The following is a 23,377-nucleotide window of genomic DNA, read 5'->3' as shown; positions in this document are numbered from 1 at the left end:
AAGGTGACTTTTATCCCATTGTAAAAGCATATATGTGTATTCATCTCTATTCTGCCAACCAGTGGCAGCAAATTCACCTACAGCAGCAAAATTCACCTACACCGCGCTTTTATTCAAACAACATTGAGAGCTTGACTTTTGATGGTTACACAAACCCCTCGTAAGGAAGAACACCTGCAAGCCAAGCTCTACAGAGGGACCTGGACAGGCTGGATCCATGGGCCAAGGCCAACTGTATGAGGTTTAATAAGGCCAAGTGCCGGGTCCTGCATTTTGGTCACAACAACCCCAAGCAGCGCTACAGGCTTGGGGAAGAGTGGCTGGAAAGCTGCCCAGCAGAAAAGGACCTGGGGGTGCTGGTGGACGGCCAGCTTAACATGAGCCAGCAGTGTGCCCAGGTGGCCAAGGCGGCCAACAGCATCCTGGCTTGTATCAGGAATAGCGTGGCCAGCAGGAGCAGGGAAGTGATGGTGCCTCTGTACTCGGCACTGGTGAGGCCTCACCTCGAGTGCTGTGTTCAGGTCTGGGCCCCTCTGTACAAGAGGGACATTGAAGTGCTGGAGCGTGTCCAGAGGAGAGCTACCAGGCTGGTGAGGGGTCTGGAGACCAGGGCATATGAGGAGAGGCTGAGGGAGCTGGGCATGTTTAGCTTGGAGAAGAGGAGGCTGAGGGGAGACCTCATTGCCCTCTACAACTGCCTGAAAGGAGGTTGGAGAGAGGTGGGTGTTGGCCTCTTCTCCCAGGTGAATAATGACAGGACCAGAGGAAATGGTCTGAAGTTGCAGCAGGGGAGGTTTAGATTAGATATTAGGAAGAATTCCTTTACTGAAAGAGTGGTCAGGCACTGGAACAGCCTGCCCAGGGAGATGGTTGAGTCACCATCCCTAGAGGTACTTAAGAAATGTCTAGATGTGGCACTTCAGGGCATGCTCTACTAGCAGAGATTGTAGGTTGGTTGGTTGTGGTGGTTTGTGGTGGCGTTTTTTTTTGGTGTGTGTATGGTTGGACTCGATGATCTCAAAGGTCCTTTCCAACCATGAAGATTCTATGATTCTATACCACAGCACAGAGCAGCCACTAGGCCAGCAACACCATACTTTCAGCACACCAGGCTAAAGCAAAGGAAAGTAAAGATTAAACCTATAAAACATTCCAAAGCACAATGACTATCTGCCATGTGTTAAATTCAGTTCTGTCACATTTGGTTTTCTCTTGTACAAAAACAACCCCTCAGCAACACGCTCCAAAGCAGAACCAAACTCCCATCACTTCTGAGGCTTCCCGCGGCTTATTTGCTGTCCTGCTTCAAGGTGAATAATTGCAGAGCAGAAATAACTTATTGCACTGTTAAGTGCTGAAAGTATCAAAGTACTGTATGCTTCTTGTCTAAACCAAGATGGTATAGTTCCTGTCTTCGAAATAAAGCCCAAAATTTAAAAAACGTGGAGCAGAAACTCACAGGAAGCGAAGGGAAGATTGTCTGTCTTAGTACTATACTGTGGCATCCAAAATATACTCAATACATATAATATTAAGTTCTCTTTAAAATACTGAGATGTGTACACACATATTATTAAAAGCAAGCATGATTCTAGGATAACTACTGATTAGCTCTTTTATTTCTGCATTTCACTCTGCTCGGAAAGTAAACTAGTCTGTTCCAATCCAATTCATCAGTGGTTTCAGTTTCTGTCTTTTATGCAATGGCACGGCTCTACAGTCATTAATTTTTTAAATATTTAATGTAGCTGAAGTGCCATAATATGGAAGAGGTTTCCAAACTGAAACAACAATTGTAAATATTTTGCTAAAGGAAACTGGAGGCGAGCTCTCCCTCAGTCAGAGAAGGCCTTTCTTCAGTGTGTGGAAAAACTGTTCAAGTACAAACAAAATATCTTCCATTGGGTCAATTTTTCCATTTTGCTAAAAAATTTATTTTTAAAGCATGAGTGGGAAGAGGAACTTTCAGTGATTAAAGCTAAATTTGGAGGCCAAAATACTAAACAATGCTGTTTCAATACTCCAGCGTAGACCTTTGTTTGCCTCCCCCGCTGAAGGAATGAAGCCTCTGCTGGATTACACGCTACGGAGTGAGAAAAAGGGGAGTTTCTCCAATCACAGCTTACACGGTTTGTGAAGAAGGGGAGGATCACTGCAATTCCTGATGCATTCCGCAGACGCCGGGAGGGAATTAAAAGCAAAGATCACAGCACCTTTTGCAGGAACTGAACTCCATATGTCTGGATGTAGAAAAGCTTGAATTGCTGCCACGTCGCTGGAACGACCCTTGACACACGGCAGTAGTGGTTAAACTCCAAATCCTTTATTTGATTAAGCCTTAAGAGTCACAAAATTACACACAACACAGAACTGCTGAGGCTGGAAGGCACCTCCGGAGATAGTTTAGTCCGACCCTGCTGCTCTGAGCCAAGTCACCTACAGCAGGTTGCCCGGGGCCACGTCCAGTCAGGTTTTGAGTATCTCCAAGGATGGAGACTCCACAACTGCTCTATGTAACCTGTTCCATCCAGCATTTGACCCTCCTCATAGTAAAAAAGTTTTCTTTTCTGTTTAAACGGAATTTCTTACATTTCACTTAGTGCCCATTGCCTCTTATCCCGTCACTGAGCATCACAGAGAGGAGCTGGACTCTGTCCTCCATACTGCTCCCCTCAGATATTTACCCACCTTGCTAAGATCCCTCCTGAGTCTTCTCCAGGCTGATCAGTCCCAGCTCTCTTCAGACTTCCCTCATACCAGAGATGGTCCCTTGCCATGCCAGCAATACTCTTTCCAACGCAGCCCGGGGGGCTGCTGGTCACCTTTGCCACAAAGACACGCTGCTGGCACATCGTCAGCTTGTTGTCCACCAGGATCCCCTGGCCATTCTCTGCAGAGCTTCTTTCCAGATGGTTGGCCCCAGCCTGTATGGGTAATGGGGGTTATTTCTCTCCCTGGGGCACACCACTGGTTTTCGGTCCACCTCACTTTCCATTTATCTAGCCCGTACTTCATCAGCCTGCCTTCTGAGGATGCCAAAACCATGCCCAGAACCATAACAACACATGGGCAGTGGTAGGACAGTGCTAAAGTCTGGGTCCTGGAGTTGTTCGGTTTACCCTACAGATCTAGCCCCTGATGGGCAGACGTGACTCTGCTGTACCTCCCAGCAGAAATCATCCAAAATTAACATTTCACTGGCCAAAAGCAAGCTGCCAGTAACGGGGACCTGAAATTAGAAAGTGTCCTTGATGTTGAGCATACACAAACAACTGAGATTGGCTGCACGGCTCTCCAACGTGAAGGACTGATTGAATTGCCTAAACACAGGCATTTAGCACCATTCGAGACGCCCCAGGGTATACGAGACATCTTCACAGAGTCAGCAAGGCAAATATGACAACAGACCGCCAGGAAACCCATCCCCATCTGGCGTGGCAAGCTGGAGGAACGACGGGAGACCCTGAGGCATCTTGAATGGCACTGGATGCCTATGTTGAGCCAACTGAATCGAGACCCAAGCATTCAGATTCAGGAACTTTATTAATTTATTTATTTCAAATGCTCTTATGCTTAAAATATGTACTGGGTGACATTTTCAGGTTCCACTCCATGACGACACGGCTACAAACCAACAATCCCAGCTCCCATCAATCCGTTTTTAGCACCAAGTCACAGGAATCCAGAAGAGTGAACAATGGCAACAACAAATACACCAAATACTGAGACTCAGTTAACCATCCTGAGCCGGGTCCTCCAACACGCTCTGCTTAAACACGCTGACTAAAGTTTATCACCGCTGTATTTCCCTTTAATCAGCTTTCTGCAGGTTGCCTTTCGAGCAAGCACCGCGGGCTACCAGCAGGCCCAGCAGCCCATACTGCGTGGATCTGTGACTTGTGATTTTTTCACTCATTCCCTTCAGGAGCAAACATCATGAAAACCTGTAACATGATTAGTGCGCTACGCGCCGGCTAAGTAATATTTATAAGACTCACGACCTTACCTTCAAGGTAATACACATCTCTACATTCAGAAACCATGGGTCTGCCTTTCTTTTCGTATTTTTAAGTCAAAACAATTTCTCTGATCCAATGGATAACATGGTTGTGTGAAAATGGAGAAGGTGCCCAGGAGAGGTGAGAGGGCAGAGGAGGAGGGAGGGCAGGCTGTAAACTGCAAGACCAGAGTTGCAGGAACCCCTGAAACTGGCACTGCCCTAGAGAAAACACAATGCAGAATTATACCTCAAATAATTTTGTAGGGCTTAGTTAGAGACATATCTTATCTCAGTTTCATTTAGAACGCAGGCTTCTTATGCAAGGGCTGTGCCTTCCTCTGTAAAACACACACTAAATGCGTCGCTCCCAAATTACAGGATTTGCTTCTCAGTTGGATGAAAAGATTTTTTTTTTTTTTTTTTTTTTACTACGCTCCTGCCTGGAGATATTTTTCCCTCCCCTCGTGCTTTCTTTTTAATGTAAACATTACTTGAAATTATTGCAGTACAGATGAACAACTATTAATTAAAAATGAGGAAGATTTATTGCATCAGACAGCACTGCTGTAACAGATCAAATAGCAAGAAGGATACGGAGCACAATGTGCTGCAATTAGCTGCTGCTTAATGCTCTTAGATCACAGCCCTACACGTTTGAGAGGCGTCGTGGGTTTTGCACCCCAGCCTGATTCAGTTGCCGGCCTGCATTTCGGCTATACCTGTAACATGAGATCATGAATTTTGAAGAGGAGTCAGATAAAACCACAGTCTGGCAAGGAGGCTGCAAGAAAATGTAACCCAGCTGATTCCGGAGCTCTTTTTTTGTCCTCGTGTTAACTCTTACACTTTGAGTTAGAAGGCACTAGCCGTGGGGCCCGTGGTTTCATTACCTGGGGTTTCTCAGCAGCGTTTTCCACCCTGTGCTGCTGAGAGCTAACGAGGATTTGCTTTGAGCTCAAGCGACAGATGTTCCCAGTCCAAAAGCAATGGGGCTTTAGAGTTGTAGCCCTACTGCTGCTGTGAATTTGCAAATAGCTCTGCACACAGGTAATGAGAACTCAGATGGCACAGGTTGGTGAGATTTTTTACTACATTGTTTCTGCAAAGCTACTGCAAGATCTATCAAGAGGTTTTAAGCAGCTCCGGTGCCTGCAAACATACAGGAGCACTGGCACGTCAAACCAGTCCTCTCTTGGCAAAAGGCAGAAAGGACCCCACCGTGAGGAATGTGGCACCACCTCGGTGAGATCTGCGCACAAAACCTTAGAAACAATCCTCAAACTCCATCTACGCAGAGCATGCAGGACAAAGCAAAAATCCCCCAATCAGGTATTTATTAATCAACCAAACAGGACTTCAGATGATGCAAATTTGTGATTACATCTCATGTACAGAAGCAATAAGCCACACGGAAAAAATCAATTTCCGAGATTAATAAAATGATCAATTCGGGTCATTAGCAGCAGTCTTGACTTCTTTAAGACAGATACTAGGAACTGAACTGAGACCAAACTCATTACCCAAATGGTTGCCTATCAACCATGAAATGGCACCAGCCTATTGTTGATTCAGTTCAGATCTGGGGCTAATGATTTGGAGGTGAAGAGTTATCAATCTCACGATGAGTTCATTGAGCCCCTCTCTGACAGTCATGCGTATGGGGAAAAAACAAAACCTACTTCTGTTTCTAACAAAAAATGGAGGACGTTTTCCACAGGTGATTTGTTATCTGCCCTTTTTGCCCTGACTAACGCCAAGTGCCAGGGAGCCAGGACCTGTTTCTCACCCGTGTGCTCACACACTTACTGCGGTTACAACTCTGACGCTCCTTTTCCCAGTGTAAGAAAGCGTCTGCACATATGTGAGGCAAAGTGTTATTAATTCTTCACAGCTTCAGCTTCACTATTTTAAAGCTCGCACCAGCTTCAAGCTTGGGCATGCTGATGGCAAATGAGAGTTACATTTCTAATTATCTTCTTCCTTACCAAAATAAATAAAATTTACAGATTCAGGGCTATGCATGCGCAAAAAAGATACTGCTATTAAGAGACAGGAAGGCTGTGCTAGAACACCCCTAGGCAAACAAAACAATTCCTTTCTCATCCGCCTCTCCTCCTTCCAAAGACCTTCCCATTTATAGCCTGTCACTTACAGACACACTTCCAGCATTTAAAAATACTCCCCGTGTTTGTGGAACCATTTTCCAGAACAAAACGTTATCATTCATCAGGAGCAGAGCTGTTTGCAGTGTGAACAATTCGCTTTCGTTAAGTACCATATGGCCGCCCGTAGGAAAATGCCAACATGTTTCAACTCTACAGCTGGGCCACGGTTCCTTTATTCATCGTGCAGATGGTTGTAATTGACACCACTACTAAAACAGGTCTCGAGCACTTCTGTAGGATCATTAGAGTAATTAGTTATTAAATACAGTTACCATTTTTAGAAAGAAGGTTTTAAGGCTTGGCATGTAAAATGCAATATTTTGCTATAATGAAATAGACAGGCTAAATGTTACGGGGAGGGGTAAAGCTTATGTGATCCTTTTTAGTATTTTATCGGAGAGGCTATGGAAATTGCTAGAGCAAAGCGAAGCACAGAAAATTATTTGCTAAGGAAATCAGCTGAAACCAGGAGTATTCTTAAATAACCTGCAAGCGCAACTGCATACTAAAACTTCTGCAGAAAACAAATCTAAAATTCCACGGGGGAAAAAGTAAAACTTCACCTCTCCCCAAATTTCAAGGCTGAATCCAACCTTGAACGCGGGATGTTAACATTCGTGTTGAGTATGGAAAAGATTACTATTGATTCCATATTCTTGATACTCCGATGCACATATTTTCAGGATTAAAATCTGAACGGATGGTTTATTTTAATGGAGTTGTAAGGTCAAATTAACGCGTGTTATGGCTCAGCTCTGCGAATTTCAGGTACTATATACAGCGGGGCTGCAAACTGGGCTGTGCAGCATGACAAGATTGGCTGAAGCACCTTTTAGTCATAGACCAGCAAAGAAAACTTCTCATATTAAAAACGGGCTTTGCCTTTGAATAAAATGTTTGGCGAAAGCCTTATGATAAAGCTCAGGGCCAAATCCCATCGTTAGAGTAACAAAGTCACATCGAAAAACTCCTGCAAGGAGACACTCAGGCTTAAAAAGCAAAATTACACATGGCTTCTGAGTGCTGCTCTTCAGAGACGCGAGGAGTCAGAACAAGCGCGCTAGCATAGCAAAACCATTACTGGAAATTTTAGTAGCTTCTACTCCAACAAAAAACAAAGTTTTTCATTACCAACTGAGTACATGGTGTTCCAGCCTTTATTTTAAACATACACTGCAGGCGTAAACGTGGTAAGGATTATCAGACATCAACCAATATTTTCTTTCATGGCTGATGAAAATAAACCCGAATTGAGGTACCCAACAGTAGTCTACAAAAGATACTGAAAAATAACTTTGACAAATAATGGTATAAAGCTCCTCTGAATAGAACTGGGTTAGAAATCAGAAAAATTACTTCTAACCACAAGAAAGGAGAAGAGGGGAACAGCATTCCAACAGCAGTTTTAAACTCAAGGGTTTCACGAGGGAGCACAGTAAGCTTATGACATGGCCATATCTCTTAGCTGGGACTCGGAGACTTAGGAGCTCTCCTTGGGTTGCACGTTCCCATGCATTTCACCTCTCATATCAGATTTGGTTAAAATACATTCCACACAACTTTAATAATGAACATCAGAAAGCCTTTATACAGCACAGCAGACATTAAAGCCATTTACAAAGAAAAATAGATGCCATTAAAGTGAAGTTATTTATCTCAGGTGGCTGCCGCTGCGTGCTTACAGCTGAATGGGTTTTTATGACTCTTTTTCAGACGAGCTGTCGAGCAGAGATCCTGAACGCTACGGTTTTGCTGGTGGCAATTATCCCGGGAGCAGCAGCGCTAACCCCAGCTCTCCTGGCCAAATTTCATTTCGGATGATAACCTTCTGCCCACCTTTGATCCCCACGGAGTTTCAATTAGAGGTGGTGTTTCTCCACGGAGCGGCGCGGGGCGGCTGGGTGCTGCTCCAGGGACTGCCACCCCGCTCCTCGATGGGAGCTCCGTCTCTCCCGTGTGTGCTGCTGAGCCACTTGGTTGCCACCTATACAACTTAACAGTTTGTGCAAATTTTTCTTAAACTTATACATTCGCTTATTAGAAGTTGCTAATTTTTTTGTGTCTTTGCATAAAAAGGGGTTTTAAATGTAGATTTTCAGCTTTGCATATTAAACTTTGTTAGCAAGTCTCAATTCCCCAAGCAGAAAATTATGGCAGGGTTTTTAGCATAAACACGTATTCCTCACATGCAGGAGCGGAATTGCCTAATCTAAAAAATATCAGTTCGGGGTATTCTACTATTTACTTGGAAGCTATCATGTGTTTTTCAAAGTTTCTAGCAACTTTCTATCAAATAGATCTCAAGAGCTTATATAGGTATGATAATCAATATTAAACAGAGCTATCGTCGTAGGAGAATTCTAATATTCAAGCCACCCTGTTTTGCCTTAGAAGAGGCTAGGGAAATCAATACACCGCTAAGAAGGGGTTATCATAAATTACCGACTGAGCATTAGATTTCTATGTGATGTCGCAGTTATGAGGTTGAATAAAATCCTTCAGTATGTACCTTATAGCGGCCTAGCAGTGTCTTAAGGGGGCCTACAAGAAAGCTGGTGAGGGACTTTTTAGGATGTCGGGTAATGGTAGGACTAGAGGGAATGGATTAAAACTAGAGATGGGACGATTCAGACTGGATGTCAGGAAGAAGTTCTTCACCATGAGGGTGGTGAGACACTGGAACAGGTTGCCCAGAGAGGTGGTGGAAGCCCCATCCCTGGAGGTGTTCAAGGCCAGGCTGGATGGGGCTCTGAGCAACCTGGTCTAGTGGGAGGTGTCCCTGCCCATGGCAGGGGGGTTGGAACTAGATGATCTTTAAGGTCCCTTCCAACCCTAACAATTCTATGATTCTATATAGGAAAAGCATAAAGAATTAGTAAAGCCAGTACTAGTGTCTCTGTTTTAAAACAGAGAAATGAGATCAAAAAGTATTCACTAAACAAAATGCACATGCACAGAAAACTTGCCTTATAAATGATAGGCTTAAGAAACACAATCTATCTTATCCAGAGGAAGGTTAACAGGGGAGTTGATCGCCCCTTCTAAAGACAGGTCTTTAATTTATCGGAAAATTCAACGGGAAGACAAAACTAAAATTAAAATCAAGACAGAAACGGTTAATACACATTGAACACCGCTTGGTTTCATGTGGTAATTAATCACTGGGAAAAAAACAGAAGGATGGTGTGGATTTTTGATCGCTCTGAATTTGTAAACCAGACAAGTTAATGTCCTAAAAGATCTGCTATAGCTCAGACAGAAATTAAGGGTTTGAGGCAGAGATTACCAGGGAAGTACATTAGACTTTCTAATTATTATGAAGTTGATTAGGTTTGTGCTTTGGGATTTGGATCGGGCCCTCAAAAATAGATTGTGAGGCATTTTGTTGTTATTGGGGTTTTGGGGTTGTTTTTCCTTTTTGGTCTTTATTATTCCTATTGGGAAGTTAACGCAGGAACTTGTTAAAATGCTGCTTTCAAATCCTGTTTCCCGTTTCTAGTCTGAACTTTACTCACGACACATTTATACTCATTTGCGCACCGCTAACGCAAACCTAACTCATACTGTGCAAAACTAGCTGAGATAAAGAGACAAAGCAAGCCAGGTTACAAGAAGCTGGAATTTGAATGGTTTATTGAGGGATGGAGATCCACCAGCAGCGACCAGACATACCAACCCGAGAGCCCTCGCCAGCCCGGCTTTTCCAGGCATTACAGCCTGAAAACTTCATGGAGAATTTCAACATCTCTCCGCTCTCTTAAATTCCTGTCTCCTCTATTAGACACAAAGCAGCGAGGCGTATTCACCTCTGCATCTCCAGGTTGTTGAGGCATAATTGACAATTAGACTACCTGCAGAACGGCACTCAGACCATGGCAGAGGAGATTAGAAGGGGAAGGAAAAAGATCGCGTCTCAAGCAAGCAAGTTAGTAGAGGAAATAATAGGGAAGGAGCCCAAATTTAGCCCCTTGCTACCTGAACATTCAGGTTTAGCATTCTGACATTATTCATTTCAAATTCAGGAAGAAATTCTTTCCTGTGAGGGTGGTGAGACACTGGAACAGGTTGCCCAGAGAACCTGTGGATGCCCCATCCCTGGAGGTGTTCAAGGCCAGGCTGGATGGGACTTTGAGCAACCTGGTCTAGTGGGAGGTGTCCCTGCCCATGGCAGGGGGGTTGGAACTGGATGATCTTTAAGGTCCCTTCCAACCTAAACCATTCTGTGATTCTGTGTCTAATTGACTCCCAGGTGATGCAGCTTTCTGTTGATTCATGGAGTGAAGAAGGCTTGAAATCAGCAGGGAAATGAAAGAGTTAACACCAAAAAAAGCCAACTAAAAAAAAAATATATAGTACCATTATGGCCCCTTTATAATGTCAGAAGGAAGTTGTTAGGCTGTCATTCCACAGATGTTCATCCACACATATACAAGAACACAAACAAATCTCATGGGATCCCTAACTTCATGTGTGGCATACATAAACGTTAAAATTCTTCCACCATCACACATTTCCCCTTCCTCCTGCTGCGATAACAACGCGGGGAATAAAAGCACGCCACTTCCAAAAAAAAGGATTAATCGAGCTCAGGAAACATGGACTAGCCTATGAAAAAGCACTGCCATCCTGGAAATGCACAAGAAAAACTATGCTGAAATTACAAAGGAAAAAAATACTAGCTCATATCGGGTACAGCAATTACTCTTAAATACTACAGGTCGGCAGATTCACATCTGTTCTGCTGGATTTTTCTTTGTCTTTAGAAGAAGAAACTAGCAACAATTTTACTATATAATTATCTTCTTTCCCTTCAACAAATGTTGATTTTTTTTAATTGCAGGTAAAAAGACAACGCTCAGCCATTTAGGAAAAATAGCTTGGAATTAATTTCCTATTTGAAAACGCGAGCAAACAGCAATAAGCTTCTCTGCAAAAGTTTCTGGAGACTAACACCTCTTTGTCCTTGCTCCCATACCGCAAAGATCACCAGAGAAAAAAAAAAAATGCTTCACGTTGTACTTAGGACACAAGTGGTAAATTAAGGAGAATTTCTCATCACGAAAAGTTTGGAAGCATTTTTTGTACCTTTTAATGTAGGAAATTAGGGAGGACAGTCGTAAATCGTACCTCCAAATTCAGCCATTTCATCAAGTTGTGTGGTTGCTCACGAGAGCAGGCTGCAAGAGTAAGTCCTCAAATGACTTCAGCTACCCTGTTGTAAAAAAACATTATTTCTAGACAGCAAAAGATGCTCTCGCCAGTGAAAGAAAAGCTGAAGCTGGAAAAAAATTTCCCTGTAGGAAGGTTCAAAGAAAAGACTGTAACAACAGTTGACTGGAAAATAAGAAATGTAGTTTGGTAAAGAAAAATCTCCATTGCCTGGGATCAAAAAACAGCTGAACCCCAAACCTAGCTGCTTCTTTGATTTACATATTCCCAGTGTGTTGCTGCACGTCATTTTGATCTGGTACAAATTTTGCACGGCCCGTCCTTTCGAGTGTCTCCTGGAGCAGTTGGGGCTGTACGAATAATTGCGCTTAGAAACAAAATTGGTGGCTGACCAAAATAAAAAATAAATTTAAAGCAAAAAAAATGTTTTTTATAACAAAATATTTGGTTTGGGCTCTGTTTTAGTAAAACCAGAGATGCTCCTGGATAACTCCCACCCTTTCCTGGGTGGGTCCTTCCCAGTTTTCTCTTTTGGACTCGTCTCTGCTCCGCATAGAGCAGGGAGAAACAGCCAGCGGCACCAGCGACGGCCCTGATCTCGGGGCAGTGAAGTCTCTCATTCGCTCTGACCCTATGAATGCAGAAACACCTTATGGAAAGTGGAACAGCTTTACTGGCAGAGATTGACAGAGGCTGTCTGGTGCTCGCAGTGCTCTGCCGAGAGGCGTGAAATCTCCCTTCACATCCCATCACAGACCCGCACGGTGCAACCACCTCCGCCTGGCTGGCATTTTTTGGTTTGTTTTTCTTTTTTTTATGAATGGCACCGAAATTGCCTTTTTGTCAGAGATTTTGCGCAACCCAGTAGTGTTGACCGTATCCACATCAATTTCCAGAGGCACGAGGCCAGGCAAGGAGGCACCGGCTTGCTCCGCAGCATGAAAGTCAAATTTGTAACCTCCCTCCTTGCAGCGAGAGCACAGAGATGAGAGCTCAGAACACCCTCACAGCAGGTGGAAAAGCTGAACATCCAGCCAACCCAAAATCTCTCACAAAAGCTAATCAGGCCTGGAGAAACTCTGATGTGGTCCATGGTTTTATCTAAGGGAAAGTAATAGTCTTGTAGACCGAGATGCTCAGCGTCACGGAGGGACCGGGAGGATTTTACTTGGCGAGAGGTCGGGCTGCCGAGGAGCGAATGCTTTCATAGCGGCTTGTAACGCTGAGCTAGGCTTGAGCAACAACAGTGTTTGCTTTCACGTCTTGTGATAAAATAAAAGAGCTAGTGGTCCATGTCAAACCTCCAAAATTAGTGAAAAGGAAAAAAAAATAGCCACTCTGAAAAAGGGGATTAGAGACGGCAGTCCCGCAATATTGCCTAAAGCTATTTGGAAGTTACAATTGTAACTAATCAATGACTGCAAACAACTTTCTCCTTAATAAGAAAGATGAGCTCGAGAGAGCTAAAAATAATGCCCAGATATTTTAAATCTGAATTTTCACTTTAAAAGGCCATTACTGAAGTCAGCACCGCATAGACCAGAGAAAAATCTTCACACGGTCTAACAACTTGATGAGTCTTTTAACGAATGACCAAGTCTGCTGTTCGCTAGAAATTAAATCTTCCTCTTAACGTTTGGCTTTTCTTGAAGCAGTAGAGGCGAGACTGAAAATAACAATAATAAAAAAAAGAAAGGCAGCGCAAAAAAATAATCTGGGAAACATGAGTAAAGAGAAAAACTACTGGATAGTTCACTGCTTTTAATTCACAGTAAAGTATTTATAGATGCTAAGGGTCACTGGTAGTCTCACTAGTAAACAACAGCAGCTGGTTGAAATTGTACCTCTAGAATTTCATTCATTTTACTGCTGACAAATAAACTCAGTGAATCAATGCCAATGTAATATAGTGTCTGCACAGAAACATAAAAAAAAACAACAACAAAACAAAACAGTTAAAAAACCTCAACTCTCAGGAATCACAAAGGGAAAATGCCTTTAAGAGCAGATCTGACCCCATCCACGTCACCTGGACTTAACGGCCTCTGTATCTAAAGGTTTTCTGGCAGCCAGTTTTCTGCCTTGCAGTTGTTTTGTTTGTTTAAAGTAGTCACAAAAATATGTTTCTGCCTGTATATTTCGTACAAGAATTAAACCACCAACGCTGCTGACCGTTCCCCTCCCTGCTTACTCACTGCTATCTCCTTATAACAAGCGCTCAGGATCTCATCGTCTCCCTCACACCCGAATTAGCAGCACAACGTTAACTGATAGGGAATCTCACGTTTCAGTATTTAATAGGTTTGTGTTCATCATCCGCTACAGCCACCTGCAGTAATGCCCCAAGAGCAGTGATGCGGTCCCTTCTGGAAGCACCCAGCCTCTCACCAGTGAAAAAACCACCCTGTAACGTACATCTGAAACAAATGCGTGAGTAAACACGTAGCGAGACCGGTGGCTGCCATCGCTGCCGTGCACGTAGCTAAAGCACGGGAAGGCACTGGCTTAATAGGGCACTGGGTTAATAAGGCACTGGGATACCTTACGCTTAATAAATACGGGATACCTTATGCCTAATAAATACGGGATACCTTACTCTGACATGGATGCTCATGGGGTTTTCTAAAAACGACCTGCAGCTTAAAGCACTTGTTCTCAGATGCAGGAGAAAAATAACCATTGGAGAGCCCCTCTCCAATGTAATTTTCTTGGTAGAGCTGGTTTTTTTTTTATACGAATGTGTGTGTATACGACACAAGTGAAACTAAAAAACATAAATAGTTATTTATACCCCTTGAATCGGTTATTAAAAAGCAGAAACCTCCTTTGTGTAGCTGTATCACCACCTCCGTGAGAAGCGGCGGCGTGAGTCTGACCACCACTTAGATCCTCCCTCAGCTCAGGGAAATCCAATCCAGCAATTTGGCATCGCCTGAGCCCATCACAGGAGGTTTTCCTCTGGAAGCAGCTTCCCTGCATCACATCACAGCGCTTCGTGGCAGGACGGCATCTATCTGTAAGAAGCTGAGCAAATGGATACTTTTCTTTCGCAGGAAAAAGAAAATGATGCTTCTGTGTCTGTGAGTAAACAGTATGTGAATAAAGACTACAGATAGGGTTTGCAGTCTTCAAGCTGTGAAGTCTCGCAGAGCACTGAAAAGGTTTCCCGGGATGCCCAGACCAACCCATCCCGTGCCCGTCCCATCCCAGTAGTTTGCGGCTGCCACACAGGCGGTCTGGCAGGAGGCCGGGCGCTGCCGGAAAGCTTGGCACCTGGAAAACCTTGTGACAAAGCGGCTCGACAGCACGGTGCCACGTGCGCCCTGACAGCTCTGACCTCTCTGCTTCGCTCCCCAGCGGTGCGAGGAGCAACGGGTGCCCCGGCTTTTGCTTTTATAGGCATCAGCTTCTGGAGAAGTCTGGCATCGTTTTCCCATCCCCTCACGCAAGCCAGTTTTTGGGTGTGGATTTTTTTTTTTTTTCTTGCTTTGTTTTTATCCTGCCCTTCCCAGAGTTTATACTCAGAGATACAAACTCAAGGTCTGGCCCACACACTCACACTGCGCTCTGCCCAAGCGAGTAAGCACAAATATACCGGGTTCACATGTGCACAGACGGGGTGGTGCAGACCTCTTGTCTCTGCACAATTCAGGCCATCGCTCTACCCTTTTTCTTGTGTAAATCTGGCAAAGCGAGAGCAGGCAGGGAATGACGACGGCACTGCCATGGCTGCGGCACAGCAATCCTCCCCGTGCCATCAGGGAAAGGCCAGGTGATCAAGACCAGGCTGGATGGGGCTTTGAGCAACCTGATCTAGTGGGAGGTGTCCCTGCCCATGGCAGGGGGGTTGGAACCGGATGATCTTCAAGGTCCCTTCCAACCCAAACCATTCTATGACTCTATGAAATGACAGTGGGAACAGCGATGGGACACTCCATCCCGTATAGCCACCAGGTGCCCCACAAGCACCTACGCCAACTTCGCAGCCGTAAGCCCACAGCATCAACACCGCCCTCTCTGCGGAGAGCGAGAACCGGTCTGGTTTGCGCCTAGCAAGCCCTGGGCCTTCCCTTCATTCCCACACAGCAAGAGCCCTGTAAAATCAGGTCCTGGGCACAAGCAAACAGCCATGAGCTTAAAGGCTGCGCAGCTGCGCTACAGCCATATGGCGACCGATCCCCACCGCAGAACAGGCAGCAGGAGCCGACGGGCGCAGAGAGAATCAGCGTCACGCTGCAGATTATTCCCTGGCTTGCAGGGTTTTAGGCCACTAGACCATGCTGTGTCTGCTATTACTAAGCTCCTCCTGAGCTGGCCCGAGGTCAGAGGGTGCATCAGCTTCTCAGCTGTCCCAGCAGCAGGCGGCAACCAGTACGGAGCAAGCACCAGCTCTGCACCGCTAATACCCAGTCTAGCGTCTTCTCACAGCATCATCTAAATTAAAAGACTAAGGGCAGAACCCAAAAAACCACTCTAGGGTAGCCAGCAGTGAGTACCGAAACAGGGCCAGCACTGAGCAATCATTACCCGGCCCAAACGTTGTGCCAGCTGTTTTTTGAAAGCATTCACATAAAATAAATAAATTAACAGGATTCTCATTTCTTCCTTTCGCCCTCTCCCCTGAAAAGAAGCCCCAGGTCAGGGACCAGCGTTGTCTACACAGAAGCTCTGTATGCAGGGCATTAAGGCTGCTCACAGAAAACGTGGCACAGACACATTTTTAAAAGAATGTGCCATTTTTTGATCACATAGACATGCTGAAGACACAGATTTGCTGCACAGTGACTCAAATACACTTTAGGAGATTTTAGTGCATGTATTGGGGGTTTGCTGCTTTTCCTGCCCCCAAGGGGTGTTGAACTTGACTCCATTATTTTACCTCAATAGCTTGATGGAGGTACAAGAGAGAGAACCTGGGACCTGTTTTATATATTCTCTCCCTGTGATGCAAGAAAAAAACATTAGCATGTTTCATGTTATGAACGTATAGCTGACTTGGCATGATGGTTTTCATAGAATCATAGAATGGGTTGGGTTGGAAGGGGTCTTCGAAGATCACCCAGTCCAACCCCCCTGCCATGGGCAGGGACACCTCCCACCAGATCAGGATGCTCAGTGCCCCAATCCAACCTGGCCTTGAACACTCTCCTCGCAGCAATGGTCCTGCACTGGGTCTGACGCAGCTTTATAGGTCAGCATGCATATTAGATGGGATAACACGTACAAACAAGGTTATCTCTGGAGGTTAATCAAGTGTAAAAATTTTTCAGTTGCAAGACTCTTCCTATCTTTTACCTAGAGAAGCAAAGTTCCAATGCAATTCTTCATTTTCGCGCTTTTGAAACGCGTCATCGGTTGCATCATGTGCTACAGCCGCCTCTGGACTGCGGGAGAGCGCACCATGCCACCACGGGTCCCCAATGGACATCCACCATCAGGGTCCCTGTTCCTTTGCGCAGAAAACATGGCACACGAGGGATGGTGAACACAGTGCCAAGCCACTTCCAGGACAGGTCCTGTATGTGAGAGCTGGGAAATGCTACTAAATCCTACAAAATAGATAGCGTCCAGGAAAGCTCACCACCCGTCTAAGCCACGTGTGTGTTGGCAGCAGACTGGGGACTGTCACTCAGGGGACCAACCTTGACAGTGGTACCATTCACCTGGAAGAAGCCGCTTCCGCTGAAAAGCAGGGGTTTGTAATTGGATTTCACCGTGTACAGCGCTCCCATTTGTCGAAAAAATCAGGTATTTTCCATTTTGCAATTCTATTATATTCGCAATTCTGCCATATGCACATTACTTATTTATTTGTTTATTTATTTACAAGGTATAGCATGTGCTGAAAGTTCTCTGGCCTGCGTCCTCCCCCTGGAGAATCACCCATCACAGTCTCTGCTGCGGTTTTCCCGGCCGCAGCTGAAAGGCTGTAAATCATCCCTACTTCCCTTGACCTTTCTGACCTACTTCCCTGCCTCTGATATTTTCCTCTCCCTTGTCTTGCCTCCCCTCCTAGGGCTGCTTTTTCAGCATCTTCTCAAAGAGAGGAGATGAGCAGGGGAGGCTCTTCAGAGCCAGAATCCAGGGAAACGAGAGGGGACCAAGAGCAGGTCACGGGCAGCCGCCGCGGCTCCAGCGTGGGCTCAGTGCTCCCAAACGATGAGAGAGGGGATGTCCGCAGCCACACAGACCGGGTACGGGACGGCTCAGGCATATGCAACTCCTGGTTCACGTGCACAGCAGCCAGGTGTGCGCTTCAACTCACGCTAAGGAGGACTTGAGCTCAAGGACTCTCATTTCTTATTTCTCACTGCACCTAACCTCAGCAAGGCGAGGGCCAACTCCTCATGTTTACAAGGGAAAAGAGACAACAGGACTACAAACGGACACTTGTGGGATGCTTCAAACTTACCAGATTCTGTTTTTATATGAAAAATACAGAAAACAAGACAGGTCGAAAGAGGATGGTAAGTGGAAGGTAGGAAATTCAGGAGCGGGGAAAGAAAAGGAAAAAAAATAAAAGCTGGGAGAAGGTGGTAGAGAGCAGAGCATGAAGTACAGCCAGGCGAAATACTCTGAATCTTTGTGCCCGGCGGCTCCACAGCAACAGGGTGGTAGGGGAGGAAAAAGGGGAAAATCCCAGTTAAGGGTGACTGTGAAGGGCAAGTTATGTCAAGTAAAAAGGAGAAAAACAGACTGGGATACTTAAGTCACAGAATATGTAGGAAAGAAACCTACAGCATGGAATAAAACACTGATCAGAGAAGGAGATGAGAAAAGAGGGAGCGCTGAAACACCCAGGTCCAAGAAGTGGCCATTTTCAAACAAGAGAAAACTCATTCAGGTTTGAGGGTCAGACCAAGGCCAAAGAGTAAAACCACAAGACAACATGGGAGAAATAACATAGTGAAAATCAGCAGAAAGCCGGGAGGTAAAGCGGCGTCCACGGACAAAGTTGCAAGAAAATGAGAGGGAAGAGGAATCAAGCGTGGCGCTGAGGAGGAGGAGAAATGGGATGCCGAACGCAAGCAGTGGTACGAGCTTCTGAACAGAGCAAGATCTAGAGAGAGACGGATGCTCACCGACACCTGCACGCAGCACAAACCTCTGCCAGGGAAACACTTCATTGTTCCAGAGGAGAGAATTTCTTCTGGTACCTGATATTATTTCCTTGCCTTCTGAATACAGAATAGAAGCACTTTTAAATAGGATTTAAACCTTGCAGTAGAAAGTGTTAATATTTATATAACTAAGTGGCCTTAAGCCAATGGAAAAGCTATACACTGAAAAATGTGTGATTATCTGATATTTGATAAAGATATTAGAGCTTACCAAGTTTTTAAAATGATTTTATGTCGTTAAGTAATGATCCTTTCAAAACCAATGAAGAGTAGACACTAGCTGAGGGCATTAATTAGCACGGCCTTCTTTGAAGTATAAAAAAAAAAATCCCGTGGTCCACCTTCCAGAGTTGGCCGTGGGTGCTCACAGACGAACCTGCACACAGGCAGTAGCTCCGGCGGCAACTGGCAAGTGCCCAGCAAAACCCAGCCAGGCTCGCTGGAAACTGGAGAAGGCTACTTTTAGTTCTTGTACTAGACCGCACTTCCCAAAACGCCTCTATCCTCCAAGAAGAGACCAGGATCTAGAGCAAGTCGCTACAACAAGCTGGCGAGTCTATGGGAACAAGAGGAAAAATACCTACCTTCCTTAGCTTCTGGGGAAATAAAAACGCTAAATACAGCAAAGGAAAAGAAAGAATGAGGACGCAGAGAGAAGAACAGGTCAGAAAAATCTTGCCGTAAAAACTTTTCGTCGTTTTGTTTTGTTAGTAAGATTTTTAATTTTTTTTTTCCTAATAATAAATGTGATTTAGATGAAAAGGCTCTCAACTTGCCCCTGGATATCCCTCTGTCTAGGGAGTAAACTCAAGCCCGACCATGCATACGCTCAGCAAAATGTTCTGCAGGAGGAGAAGCGCGAAGGGCTTTACCCGGAGCGAGCGGGGCTACAGCTCCGAGTCAGAACCCCTGGCTCCGGCATCGCTTTCCCTTGTCACACCGCTCTGCTCTGCCGGCAGCTGAGTAGAACGCACTAAAATCCTAATCTCTAAAGCACCGCGTGCCAGTGCTTCGGAGATCAGCGTTTCAGTCGATTTTACTTTGCGGCTGCTGTTGCACACAAGGGAGCGGCGCAGCAGGGGAAAAGCAACACAATGCGCAGAGATGGAGAGGCACACACGGCCGGGGAGGGGTGGGGGGCAAGAGCGTGGTAATGCAATTTAAAGGGGAGGCAAGAATAAAAGAAAGAAATGGGGAAAAATAGGACTATCGCGCATGAATAGGAACCTTGGGCCCTCTCCTTCCCAGCAACCTTAACAGCAGGATGTCTCCAGCCACAATAAATCTGCCGTTTTCTGAGCGAGGATTTGAGTGGCCTGCAGAATTTTTTTCTATTTCTTTCCTTGAAAAGGGAAAGATTAGGAAATCTCCGCTACAGCCCTCCTGTGCATCTGAGGATCTGTGAATATTTTCAGATGATTTCCCTCCTGCCTCTGCCACGTGCTTTAAAATTAAAACCAAAATGATACTGCAGAGGCTGGAAGAGCTGAAATCTGACCCAGTACTATCTGAGCGCAGGCTACGCTGTCCCCTAGACCCAGTCTGGCACGGCACACGCGGGGACAGGAGCACTCGACTGATCAAGCAGAGCGCTTCCAAGTTCAAGGCACAATGGTCACAGCTGGAAAAAAAACCCAACAAAAACCATCCCTCAAAAAAATAAAACAAATGCCACAACCAAACAATAAAAAAGTCAAGGAGATCAAAAATAACTGGGCACTTAATATTACAGAGCTCATGGCACGTTAACTATTGATAACCACCCAGGACAAAGACTCCTTGCCATCAACCAGAAGGAACAGTATAATTTAAGAAAGTGTTTTTGGCCTGTCAACTTTGCTAAACCAGCGAGGGCAATTTACGTCACCAAAATCTACTTCACGGTACCTGTGTCAGGCTAGAGTACCGTTACACAGGATTAGTGTTATACACTGATAATGCTCTTTGGAGTGAAAGCTGATTGAACTTTTCCCCTTAGGAGCGTTCAGACCGCCCAGTGGTCGGTTAACCCACAGGGGTTTGCCCATGGCTCTTGACTGCAAACGGGCAGAGAGCATCTCGGTCTCCTGAGCCTCTTCTGCAAACTCCTCCTCATCCTCACTTATCTGTCACGCAGGTAGGGAAATGCTCATCATCCTCACCCCAGAAGCCATTTAGTCACTGATCTGGAAGCCGCCGTGTAAATTCTGCCTCAGTCGATGTCCCTTTTGAGTAACGCTGCAGCAGGGGACGCTTACATTGCCTTTTGTATTTGGGTGTGTTGACAGATGTGCTCTTGCAGATTTAGTGGCTGTGGTTTAATGCATTTTTGCTCTGGCCTTCTGCAAAGGTAACTGTTCTCAGATCAACAGCGGCCAAACGGGACGTGTGTCTCTGCCTCAGCAACCGCAGCCACTGCTAGCAAAGGTGGGCTTGCATTAATGTATCGACTACAGAGCATTGGCACCGAGATACCAATATGGTAGCTGCTGCAAGAGCAGAAATTATCATAGAGATGCACGGTGAAGGCATCTGAAAACCTTTGCAGCAAGGTGCATCAAAACCCAGCTGCCAGGTGGGAAGCCAAAATTTCTGGGGGAAAGTTGGTTTATGGAGTTCCTACCATTCCCCAACCTCTAGTGTCTTGTTCCCATCCTTGCACGCCCCCATGTTGTCCCTCGGTTTGAGCTCTTGCAACCATCTCTGGGGTCATCCTGCAAAGCGGTGAACCGAGGCAAGCAGAAAAAACTCCACCACTCCTCCTCTCCTCCCTATACTGAAGGATCATTTTTAGCCCAGTCGATCGTCTGGTTCATGGCATGTCCCTCAAACTACAGCACCAGCACAACTGAACTGGTAGCCTGAAAAGGCTGCTGGGAGAACGAATACAGAGCAAAAAGGTGAAGTCTTTAAACCACTGCTGCTGCTGAGGCTTTTGGACTGCAGAATCGTAGCTTGACTGGTACCCCTAAATTGCCAAACAACCCATTATCCAATAACAATCTAAACAATCCAATCAAGAATTCCAGAATTTCCTCAACTCCTGGTGCTCTTCCGTATAGATGTTTTTGAGGCGAAGACTACAACCAGTGGTGGAGACAGTAAGCATAAACCGAGATGACGTTACAGGGAAAGAATTAGCCAGCAGCCTAACGTTGAAGGAGATGGATTTACTTTTAAAGGCGTCGCACACGTGTTATAAATGTCACGCCTTCCTTGTGCCCGTCCCCCCCCCCCGGCCTTCCTCCCAAAGTCACTGGACAGCAAAACACAAAAAAAATTGGAAGAGAAGAAGGTAAAAGGGGAACCAAACCAAACCAAAAGCAAATAAAAATGTTTTACCTAACTCCCCTGGGCACAGAACAGCAGGCCTCGCAATAATGAGAGTGAGGAATGAAATTTTAAAATGAATGCAAGTGGGAGAAACTGCAGAGAAAATTGAGACAGAGTTTCACTGTTATTTATCCCGGACAAAGAGTACATGCTCAGCTCTGAGCAATCCATGGCACGGGAACGGCACCAGGATGGAGCTCCGACACAACTAATCTTCCTTTTCTATTCCCTTCTGTGCTTTTGAGGAGGAAAGGGGAGAGAAAGCAATTTAGTGCAGTGATGCAACTTGTTTACTTCTCCGTACCCGCTCACGTCCGTTGGATGGAATGTGTTTTGGGAGGTGCGAGAGGGAAGGGAAGAGAGAGGGAATTACAGGAGTAGAAAGATGAAATTGTAAGACGGGCCTCCAAATTTTGCCACTGCCCAGTGGTTCGTGCAAGCGGCATCCATACGGCAAACAGCGCATCAGCAAAACCGCACGGGTTACCCAAGACTTGCTGTGCTTGAACCATTTAAGCTCTGGCTCGTTTTAACGCAGTGACAATGCTCAAATGAGCAGCTTAGATGGCAGATCTAATGGGACAGTGGGTGTCTGGCCCAATATACCACCACAAAAAGCCAGCAGCCCACTCCGCCGCCGGGGCCCTAACTCCTTCTGCTGAGACGGGACGCGCTCAGGCAGTTGGGCCATTCATGGCGTGGCCACCCCACGGGCGTCCTCGCCCTTCGCAGCTGGGGAAACGGAGGGAGTCATCGGGTCACCCTCCACTTCCCGCTCGGATCACCCTGACTGCAAAGGGAAGGCGGCGATGGAGAAGATGGGAGGAGGGGAACATTTATTAGCAAATACTGGCTCATTTATCCTGCCATTCTCTAAAGCGTTTTCCTTGTCCCTAATGAAAGCTAAATGGCAAAGCTAAATGGCTCAATGACAACAGCAGCGATGGTCCCTTAGGTTAAGAAACCAACAAAACATACCCAGTCACCAACTTCTTACTGCTTTATAACCCTCTCATTAGAGCTGATACATCAACATTTACATGACAGAGCCCTTTTTACTAGAAGCAAACCATTCTTAAAATACATTAAGAACCGTCACCTACATACTCAGTGGCTCTTTGTAGTTTGCCTAACACTTCAGAACGTGTTAAAATCACACATAAAAGTTATAGTAGCCTAACGCTCAGGAAATAAGAGTCTTTTAAAGGTTTAATTCAGCCACTAATGGATTTTCTCCCAAGTTAGGAAACATTTATATATTGCTGATTTACTGCAGGTGCGGTAACTGAATTTGGACTTACACATACCAGCTGCAAGCAAATCAAGGAAAAGGCTTCATAAATCAGTTTAAGGCACTGTAGTTTTCATGGTGCTTGGACTGAGACAGAATTTCCCCACACAAGCACACAAAACAAATGGGAGCTTATAATTTTCTCTGTCACAGCTCATAACTTTTAAAGGTTAGAAATCAAAGCACCACCGCAGTGGAATTTCATACATTTGAATGGGATGGACATAAGGCATCCCAGAAAATGATTTATATCATCTCCTCTTCACATAACGAAAGAATGAAGAATGCAACGGTTGTGACAAAGGCATTGACTAATTGC

General features: G+C 45.4%; 1 protein-coding gene across 8 annotated transcripts in view; it reads right to left on the bottom strand.

Annotated features, from left to right (window-relative positions):
* KLHL29 (kelch like family member 29) overlaps positions 1 to 23,377 on the bottom strand; it is a 403,126-nt gene that overhangs the window by 275,847 nt on the left and 103,902 nt on the right. The window lies entirely within an intron of this gene.

This window comes from Larus michahellis, chromosome 3 (genome assembly GCF_964199755.1).
Source record: "Larus michahellis chromosome 3, bLarMic1.1, whole genome shotgun sequence".
NCBI lineage: Eukaryota > Metazoa > Chordata > Aves > Charadriiformes > Laridae > Larus > Larus michahellis.
Note: the sequence above shows the minus strand (reverse complement) of the source record. Positions and strands in the feature narration are given on the sequence as shown.